Here is an 11,242-nt window from a genome sequence, read left to right on the forward strand (position 1 = left end):
CCCTTTGCGGAATAAGATGGACCCCTTTCATGCCTGCACATTTCCATGACTGCATGGCCTAATTAACAAGAGTTCAGTAAAATGGTCTTAGGGTTCATGTGACTTATCTTCATTTTCCTATTGAAGCAGGCTCTGATTTTAGGCATCTAGGTTTGATAATTATATATTAATCAATCTGAATGAGGTATTATATTTAATGCTGAAGTTCTGACTGTGTGTTCAAGACTGCTAGAAGTTTCAAGAAAGAATTTTGTGGGTTGGTAAGAAGCTCACAAATTATTAACCTTTGCTTTACACTTTCCCTTTTACACGTAATGTTCTCCATTATTATAGCCGTTATAATCTTTGTAATTCTTTAATAGTGTCAAGTAGGAAATCATTATTTCAATAACCTTCTACCCTATTACTACTTAGCAAAAACAGCTCTTATTTTATACTGAAATGCAACTTTTGTAGTGACCTGTATCCCTTGGCTCACCTGGTCAAGCCCCCAGGAGACTTTCTTAGCCAGTAATCATCTGGAAGTGGCCAGATCAAGAAAGGGTTACACAATTCTTACAAGTTTTGGAAGTGATACGATCTTAGATTGAGAGAACGTCTAGGTAGCAGGTGGCTTTAGAGGGAATTAGTTCCTAGCTGGCGTTTTGTCAGTTCAGCCATTAAACTAAGTGACTTTCAAAGATAGTTGCTGTTAAAAAAAAAAAAAAAAAAAAAAGGGGAGAATTCGTTTAGCAGACTTCACCACAGTAATCCTTAACAGTGGCAGGATAAAAGCCTTCCCATGCTCTACGAAAAATATGACCGTGTGGATGGATGGTAGCCACCACAGGTGAAGCCCATGCTTGTTTCCTAGTCAGTTCAGAGAGGCATTAAACAAAATGACTTTAAATATAAATAAAACCACGAATAAGAAATCAAATTGATGGAGAACTTCAGCAGAAAATCTTTGAAACTCCCTTTTTTATGACCTTAGTTATTTTGGAACAGCAATAAAATGGGCATAAGGACCACACCCAAACCTATTTGGGCTGCATAGAGCTTTCCCCTTCCATCCAGCTCTAGAGAATTCCTCATCTTTATAGAGAACTCTCCCAGAGTTTTATAACTGAATTGGCACCTTGAAAAGTCCACTGGACCTTTAGGGCAATACTGCTGTCACCTCTCATCAGCTTGTTTAAACAGGCCACATTTGCCACATTTTGGTCCAAGGCAGATAAGATGATTAGATATTTATGTATTTTCATGAAATGCAACAATCCATTATATGTTGCTAAAATTCTTTAAAGAACTGGGACAGAAGGACAAGGCTATAGGAAAATTGCTGGGGTTTCTACCTATTGATATAACTTTGTGACTATTTTTTCCTAATGCATGACTTTATCTAAAAACAGGGATTCAGTAAGTCATTTGGTACAGCTCAAATGCATTTTCCCCATACTTAATCTATTGATGGTGGTGCAAAGATCAGAATTCAAAGATTGAAATAAGGAAAGAAGAGTTGTTCTGATTCGTCTTAGTTGGATAAAAATGGCAGAATCTCTAATAAGGCCATGATTTGAATTACTGGACTCTTCATATTCTAAAGATCATTGAAAGATTCCAAGATTTTGATGTTTGGAACAATATGGATTTCAAAAAGAGTAGCTAGTTGAAATTGGTTTCAGTGAAGTAGTTCCATGAAAGTCCCAGCTTAATCTTGTATGGATGGTCAGAAAGTGAAAAAGTTTGGAGAAAGAGAGAAATGTATTCCCTGTGCATCGTCCCATTCATTTTGCCCTCAAAGAATCACCATAACCCTAAGTCTCTTGTTCTGGAATGGGATGTGATAGAAAGTCATCATGGAAACTAATTTTTAGCAATCTATTGTTGAGCAGAAGCAATAGAAGATTGTCCATGATTTGCTTTTAATGTAGTGAGAAAGCCAATGCTTGCCAAACTCACCATCTGAGGGTTCATCTCGGGACAATGAGATTTGGAATTCCTTCCCTAAATACTTTAGTCATTTTGTGACCCTAAGAAAAATGGCAGGGGAACCAACCCCTGCTCACTTTGAACAAGTCGTCCAGCTTTGTGGAGAGTCCTTCCTTAGTCCTAGAGTTTCACAACCACATTACCCAAGGTGCTTTCACCGGAATGGGCAGATGGTGAGATGTCTATAAACATTCAGGGAGGCGGTCTGATGCTAAAATTCTTTAAAGATGCCCACACTTGGAAAACTCGTTTCAGGAAAATGATGATTTTTGTTTTTTAACTTTTGGGCCACTGTAAAAGTGGTGCTCAGCATTGCTTAAACAAATGATGAAATTAACAGAGCGGCCCCCATGTGATCTTTGCAGAATTCAGCTCTTTTCTCTAACATCTCTCATCCATTTATTAAAATGGGTTTCATTTTGACCCAAGGTAGATAGATGACAAGATGTTTCTACATCTGCAAGAGTCATTATACTCAATTTGATAATGCTGCAATTCTGATATTTTGCTTGGAATTATCTGAGTAATTTGCACTCTTTATAACTGATATAGTAGTTCCAGGAAAGAATTAAGAATTTTCAGTTCTGTGAATGTGTAGACAATGGGTTAGACATGGTAAAGAAATTCTGAAAATGCAATCCACCACTATTCTCTGTCTTTTCATTTTGCTTCTCATACTTACCATGACCTAAGTTGGTAAGTATTTGCAGTGCCTTCATTGGAAGGAGGGGACACGAGAGGAATAATGTGGGGCATCTGGGCACTGGGAGCATTCTTGCGGCTAGAGCATCTGTGTGAAGAGATGTCCCTGTAAAACACAAGCATGCTGGGGTAACTCATGCTTTGGGTGCTGGAAAATTGCTGATATTTTCTATAGATAAGTTCCCACTGTTCTCTCTGGGACTGGCTCCACTGGAGGCTTTGTAGCCACTGTTCTCCGGCTCTTTTCCTAGGATTGATTGCTCTCCACTGAACCTAAAGATTATTCTTCCTTCTAGGTGTTCCTCAACTCTGGCTATTTTGAGGGCCACCTGATTGCCTAAACATCACACCCTTCAGGATCCTACGGTTTCAGCTCTTTTCCCAGCTCTTGGAGCCATCCACAAGATCCACTGGGATTGTTGTGGTTAATAAGCCTCTCCCTTCCATAGGAGAACCTAGATCCCTTTCAATTAGCTGGCTGAGCCTGCTCTTTCAGGCTCTTTCTGTCCCTGGCTAAGGTGTTAGTTATCACCAGGACTGTCTGCCTCCCTAGTCCTCTATTTCCTGAAGGTGCTCTCTTCAGAAGTTTATATGGGATTGAAAACTGAATCCTATCTGTTGAAATTTCCTTTAATAAAAGAACTTTAGGAATGTGGAAACCATTCTACCTTTATGACCCTCAAGAGCTGGCTCTTTTATATTTGGTTCAAAACTCCTTGCCCTGGCCCCTGGATCATATATCTCCTTTTAATTAATAGCTTGAACGAAGAGACAATGTTCTCCATGAGTTGTTGGCAGTCTAAAATAGTTCATGGACATGTTAGCTCAAAGAATCCTCTGTCAAATACACCTCAGCTGGAATGAGAATTGACTCAATGGAGGAAATCTGGGTTCTTCTCAACCATCTGGAAAATGTCTTGGAGGAAGAGGGCTAAGGAATAGGGGGGGTCTGGCTCCCGAGGACGTGAATGGGAGTTCCAAGGAGTGAGTGGGTATTCTAAGGTGATGGGCTTCATCTTCAGCGTTACTGCTCTAGCAGAAGTTAGTTGACTCTGTTGGAAGTGTAGGAAAAAAGAGGTCCTAAGAATAGAAGCCTTGAAAAGCCTCTTCCTCCTAATTGAGGACAAAAAAATTCTACAAAAGGGATCAGAAGTAGGATTCCCACATTATCATGGAAGGAGAGACAATTCATAAGAAGACCATTATATCTTAGGAAAGATCTTGTGCTTCCTCACAAAGGGAGGCAATGCTGTTTTCTGATGGATTGCTAGGAGTTGGGGCATAAATCCATAAACTTAAACTCATAAAATCCATGGATGAAGTTCTGTCTGCTACCTTAGTTTGGCTCAAATAAGGACTTAGTCAATTCAGACCTCCCTTCTCTTACTACTCTCCCTACTTAAATAGAAAGATAGGTGGGGGGAAGGAAAAGAGGAATAGAAAGAAAAAGGGATGTGAAAAAATAAAGGGAAAGGGATTCTCAACTTTGGAAATAACTATTTTTCTAAGGCAAGGAAGATGGTTTCAATCTGCTAGCCTGAAGATCACTCCTAAATATGAAAACTGAGGAACTAAAATAAGATTCATTTCCTTCAAAAGGTAGTTGACTCAGATGTCCCTCTTTTAATGTCCATGGTCACTTGAGCTGACACGGCCAACAATACAATTTCTAACCTACATCCCGAAGATTCACGAAGTTTTCCTCTCTTCTCTCTATACTTTCACAAGCAAAACAATCTATCTTGATTCTTTAACTTATTGGATGTTACTCTAGTTTTTGAAATTATGAAAGGATGAAATTTCCAAACAAGTTTCTTTACTTTCTAAATACTCCCATCTTATTTTCTCTTAACTCTGATTCCTGAGTTGATGATGTCTACCCACTCGAACCAGCATCCCTATACTTTGAACATATTCACCATTAGATAGACCTGAGGAGATCAAGCTGAGGTGGTGATAAAGACTTGGCTTTATTGTGTGTTGAATCTTGTGGAGAAAGATGCCTATCCTGGCACCCTGTGGTTTGGGGAACCTTGAATGTTACTGATCCACATACCCATTCATTGCCAACCCTAACCCTAACTTAGCTTATTAATGGTAGGGCCCAGAAATCTCTGCCTTCAGCACACCAGATGCCACCTGGTGTTCTCTTTGGTGCCCTTCAGAAATCATCTTGATTGTTTGGGGAAATCCCAGCTCCGACAGTCAGTATTGGACACACACATTTCCACAGAGATCACTGTTCTCTTCCAGTCCAAGACAGTCAAGAAACTTAAAAGCACACACACGTGCACACACGATATGTACATACAGCCGGCATGGATTCTCCACTGGGCTCCATGAGTTCAGTTTCTAAGGCACAAGAAAATCAGCAGTGGGAACCAACCAGGCCAGAGTTAGAATTTATACGGAAAGGAAGCAAGGTCAATCTTCTACTTCTGGTTCTAGCCAGGACTTTCAATTTTGTAGACACCCATAATAAGCAGAATTTCAGAAAAGAAAGACAAAATACACAGAGTGGTGCTCCAACTTATTACAGGGACAAGATTTCCTTTCTCCCATCACTAATACACCACAGCCTATTGCACTATAAACTCCCATTTTTTTTCTGTAGCCAAGGCAGAAAAGTGAGCTATTTCTAGGTCTGTCTGAGGGAGCATGTATGAAGTTGTATAATTCTGAAATTCTATAATTAATGCAAAAGTTCCCCAAGTTACTGGAAGAGGTTGAGGATTTCTTATGCCTTACATTTTGCAACTAATACCATGAACCAAGTTGTTATAATATTACTGTTAATAAGATTGGATATTACTGTTAATAAGATTGGCAAATTGGAAGATGGCCTTTGTCAATTATTATTGAGCAAGAGTAGCATTTTTGCAATGATACCAAGCTCTTGACTATAGTAATCCATACCTGATCTGAAGACAATTGTCGCATTTATTCATCAACCCAAATGGAGACTGGAAGCTTACTTCTCAAGGAAAGGGGGTGTAGAATATCTGACCATCCTCAAGGGAAAGACTATTGGAGAAAATTCTAGGCTTCAGGGGTGGATTTTCTGACTTAAATTTGGCAAGACATTTACAGTTTGGCTACTTACTGAATGGCTTCCAAAAGTCAGCAAAGACAGGAGAAATAGGACAGTGAACTTTACCATAAGAATCTTTAAGGAACAATATTCCTAATTAGAGACCAATATATTTCTAAAAAAAATCTTTTGTTTTGTTGCTTGGTAAAAAGTTAGCAAGGAGGAGTTAAAAAAAATTTCCTTCCATAGTAATTACACTTAAAATGGGAAATGGAGGGGAAAGCAATGCTTCTCCACTTTACATGGAGTTATAAAAGATGATTACTTCAACAACCAGTCTATGGAAATTAGCCTCATTCCTTTATATCAGTTTTGTCAGACATCAAAATACGTATAAAAACAATCCTCCAAATAACACTCATTTTGGAGAAATGGGTTACAGAGAATGTTGTCAATCTTTCTGAACAGATCAGCTTCCCCTCCTGCTGCTAGATTGTCAACTTTGTAGGTTTTATCACATCCAGAGTTCTACATGTGATCTTGATCGGAATTAGGATGTTCTCTCTGACATCTGTTGTCCTGAGATCCATTTTGGTGTATCTCAGGCTGGCAGATGATCAGATGTTTCTAAGTTTACATCAGGGAACATATCATATAATTCTGAAATTCTATGCAAAAAAGACTTATAAGCTCCCCAGATAATTTGAAGATAGTGAATATTATATAACAATTTGAATTTACAAATACCATTTCTCATATATGATATTTTTTTTTCTTAAAGGGAAAACTCAGTGATGATTGCTTTGGAAAGGATCAAATGAATTTTTAATTTTTAATCTTTGTTAGTAACATTTTGACTTCAATTGGTAGGATCACAGTGTCATAGATTTAGAACCGAATGAGACTTTAGAGTTTAACTAGTATGGATACTATACTTGCTCAATCTGTAAGAAAAACCACCGGGGCACATCTCGTAGCCAATGGCCCTTTATTAAAGGGTCTGTAATCTCTTCTAATGAAGTGGATCTCAGATGTTCCTCCTACTCAAATGCCTCCTTCTTCCAGGGCCTTATTTATATAAGGCCTGATGCTAGATTTAATACTTGAACACTCCAAAGGGGCTACACAGAATACAGAATCCCATCGATTGATAGACCTCTCTTTGAGAGCCAGAAATTATGTATCAGCCCTCCCAAAATGAAATAACAGAAGGGGGGAGCATAGAGCATCTCCACTGATTTAAGTGGTCCTAAGAAGATGGTCACCTTCTCATGGTGTACATGTTGGTCTGGAGGTATAAAATAAAAGTTGGGAGACTTTCCATGCAATTGAATCACCTTTGCCATGCTGGGCTTGGTCATAATAAAGAAAAACAAGGATGGAGGGCCTAGTCTAGTTAGCTTCCTATAATTAAGCAAATGAATTTGCAATCTGCAGGTCACAGTTCTGGTGCCTAATATATAGAACTTAGAATCACTACCCCTAGGGAATCATAACAAACTGATTAATAGTGATTGGATTAGAGGAGGGGTCTAAATGAATCATTTTTCACACTAGTTAACAAAGGAGGATTCTAAAATTATTCTGTCAGAATATCCATCTTCCAAAGCTTTGGAAATCAGAGAAAGTATGAGTACAGATTAATATTTTTTTTCCTGATTTGTCTTAGTGGGGTAAAAAGAATAGCACTTTGATTAAGCAATTATAGAGATCTTTGTAACTGGTCCTTGACAACTTATTATATAGATCACAAAAAAGAAAATTATTTTTATCTTGTTAGAATCCACTTAAGTGAAGGACTTGTTGAAAACTCTCATTTACTAGTTCTTTAATTGTGTGAAGTATAAAGTGTAGAAAGCTTAATTCTGTTACTAGAGACATGGCCTTACAATCCCTTAGTCTGCATGAGCAGCAGATCACCATCTGTAATCACGTTTGGGGAGGGATCGGCCATGCCCATGCTTGAGAACCACAACTTATTCACATGACCAGACACCATCATGACGTTTCTGCCAAGGCAAGAAAGGGAGGCCCTACCTGGACTCCCAGGATGTGCATAACTTAGAAATTTAAAATGCTAGAGCTGGACCATCCCTACAAGAACGTAATAGATGCTCAATAAATGCTTTTTCATTCAATTCACTGCCATCAGCACCTTTGAGAGCACACTTTTGTTCTATAATTTTATCAACCTTGTTTTTTCCTTTGTGCGGTGGGAGATTGCTGGGTGGATGACTTGGTCATGAGCTGGAACCTTTGAAGTTGAGGCACCAAGACCACCCTTGTCATATCATCTTAGACCCCTAGAATGTTCGAGCTGGAAGAAAGCTGAGCGGTCAGCTGCTTTAAGCCTCGCATTCAGCGGCACACCTCTACAGTTTTTATTTGTCACACACCTCCTTCTTGGAGGGGAAGTTATGGTCAACAAGCTTCTTTTTGTTGTTGCTGTTGTGAGTATTTGAGATCCTTTAACTACTTTACTAAATTGCAGGCATAAAAAAGAGCGGAAGGGAAGAATGGGGACCAAGCCCAATCTGTCACTGTGCAAGATATAGGAGGGCACAGGGACCAATGTATACTTGGCTTCTACTTGGAGGCAGAAGATCAAAGGAATTGGATTTCTGGAAGAGATAAGAGTTAACCATCACACACAGTCCTCAATGAGCTGGACTGCTCTTATTATTCCATCTCCTTCACCTAATGGACCAAGTTTCATGTTTAGGTAGTCAGGATGGAGATATGATAGACATTTCTACATTTCAGGAGGCGATAATATTCCATTTTGTAATGCTGAAATGCTGTCATCCAAATGCTAGCTAATTAGACTAATGTTGTGTACTTAATTTCATGGAAAGGTTGATCTCCTCTGTGCTCCTTACTAGATTCTGGAGCAGACATGAACAAGAAAGTTTGAGAACAGGTTGCACAAGTACCTCCTGCTTTATACTTCTCATTTTGCATTTCTTAGCTTCCACAAGCCAAATGATGAGCCTGTTGTTCTTTATTGGTGTGAAACAGATTGTCATGGCCCAAGACGGCTTTTGGATTAACTATTCTTCAAGAGGTGTATTTATAGAGATGCGCCATTCTTGACTGTAGTAACATGTCTACATTGTGGAAGACCCTTGTTTCACTTGATTATCTCTCCAAGAGAGCACAGGAATCTCTTTCGATCAATAATCATCTGTAAACTATCAGATCAAGAAACACTTTTCTGTGGAGAATAAAATAGAAAAATGATAGGACTCTCATTAAGCACTTCCGATAAGAAGGCCAATATCTTGATGACTCAGCCTTGATAGCTCATTTCAGTGATCATTAAAAGACCTGGTGTGAATAGTATGATTGGAAATAATTTCTAATTCTCAAAGTTAAAATAACTTCCAGTGATGGATTTCCATAAAAGTGGGGTGGGACTTCTGGTTTGGGTGATAGTGAAGGTAAGAATTTTTGGAGAATAAAATATGTTTCTACTCTGTGCCTTGCATATGATTTTTCGGTGGTTTTAAATCTATTATTCTTTGTTGGTGTGAAATAGAAAACTATTGTGGAAGCTGTCTTTTTAAAGGCAACTCAGCCATAAGTCCATTTCTGCCAAAATGAACCAGAATCAAACCGGGCAATCTGATATTTGGAGGGTTGGTTGAAGAGGAATGAAAGTTCATAATGCTTCCTTTCATCACATTGATAGTTACACCCAGCTTGGAATTTGGGGATTTGCCATGTTGATTTCCCAGAATTGGTTTCCCTGAAGAGTTTCCTCAGAAGTCCCAATCATTTTGGCAGAATTGGGATAAGGAGGTAGGAGAAAGAGGCTCAGGAAAGTGGAGAGTGGAGCCCACTTAGATTGCTATCCTGTGCTTTATATTTAATTTCCATGCAGTATTCTCCAAAAAACAAGTTAGTGTAGCTTTATTCTTTAATACCCTCCGTGAAGTTTATGTGGAATCTTTTCTTCAGCAGCAGATCTGTGAATTAATGAGTCATGCCTGTGCTTGAGAACTATAGGTTGACTTCTTTACCTGACTTGTCCACACTGGTAGATTTTCTTTCTTTTTTTTTTTTATAATTATAACTTTTTTTTGATAGTACATATGCATGGGTAATTGTTTACATTATCCCTTGCACTCCCTTCTGTTCCGATTTTTCCCTTCCTTCCCTCCACTCCTTCCCCTAGATGTTAAGTATGTTATAGTATATCCTCGATACAGTGGTAGATTTTCTTGACCAATAAGTGTCTGTAAACTGCCAAGTCAAGAAAGGAAGAATACATTTAAATATCTTCAGAATGTCGTCCACTCTTCAAGCTCTCCAAGCCCGTCTGTTGTTCAGTCACAGTCATGTCCAACTCTCTGCGACCCCCTTGCATACCAACGCTGTCCAAAGAGCTTTCTTGGTGAAGATCCGGGAGTGGTTTGCCATGTCCTTTTCCAATGGCTTGAGGTGAATTGCCCGGGATCACACAGCTAGTAAGCATCTGACTCTGAGCCCATCGCTCTCTACACCGAACCATCTCTCTGCCTTACACAGAGTAAACATATAATAGAGGCTTCTTCATTCAATCAATCAATAAACATTTATTAAGCACCTGCTATGTACACTGTGCTAAATTCTGGGGATGGCTAGTTTTTCTTTGTGCTCAAAGAGGACCAAAATGGCATCGCTATGTCAGGGTCAAGATACGGTGTGTCCAACTGTGGCTGATCAGACCAGTAGGAGGTGAGAGAAGGTTCTACCACAGGTTGGGCATAAATAGTCCACAGGAATGTTTGAGTGGAAATGTCTGTTGAAATTTGTGCATCTTCCATTTCTTTTGAGCTATTGCAATTCTGCTCTGCTCACAGAGCACAGTGCCGCCTTTGGTGAGGGCATGCTCTGATAAGTAGTCCTGAGTCAGGCTTCTCCAGTGCTTCAGAATTAAGTTCTTCAGAGAGACCTTGAGAGTGTCCTTGCATCACTTCTTCTGACCTCCACGTGAACACTTGCCCTGTGTGACTTCTGCATAAAATAGTCTTTTGGGCAAATGTACGTTTGAGATTTGACCTGTATGGCCAGCCCATTGGAGTTGTGTTCTCTGTAGTAGGGTTTGAATGCTTGGCAGTTTAGTTCAAAAAAGGACCTCAGTGTCCCTCCTCTTGCCACATGATCTTCAGTGTCTTCCTAAGGCAATTCAAATGGAATTAATTCAGGAGATCATCCATACACTAAAGAGCTCAGCACAACAGCTCTGTAGACCTTCAGTTTGGCGGTCAGTCTAATGGCTCTCCTCTTCCCCACTTCCTGTGGAACCTCTCAAACCCTGAGCTAGCTCTGGCAATGCGGGTATCAATCTCGTCGTCAGGTGGAAAGTGTCCTGCCCAGGCAAAGGAATTTATCCAGAGTGCTAAATGGTGTCCAATTGCCATAACTGACGGACCCACAGATGGATGGTGTGCTGCCAGCTGGTGAAAAAGCTGTTTTCTTGGAGTTCTTAGTTCAAAATGAGCACCAACAGGAGAACACCAATGTATATTTTCATCTCAAGTGTCAGAGGCTGCC

Source organism: Sminthopsis crassicaudata, chromosome 2 (assembly GCF_048593235.1).
Source record: "Sminthopsis crassicaudata isolate SCR6 chromosome 2, ASM4859323v1, whole genome shotgun sequence".
NCBI classification, from domain to species: Eukaryota; Metazoa; Chordata; class Mammalia; order Dasyuromorphia; family Dasyuridae; genus Sminthopsis; species Sminthopsis crassicaudata.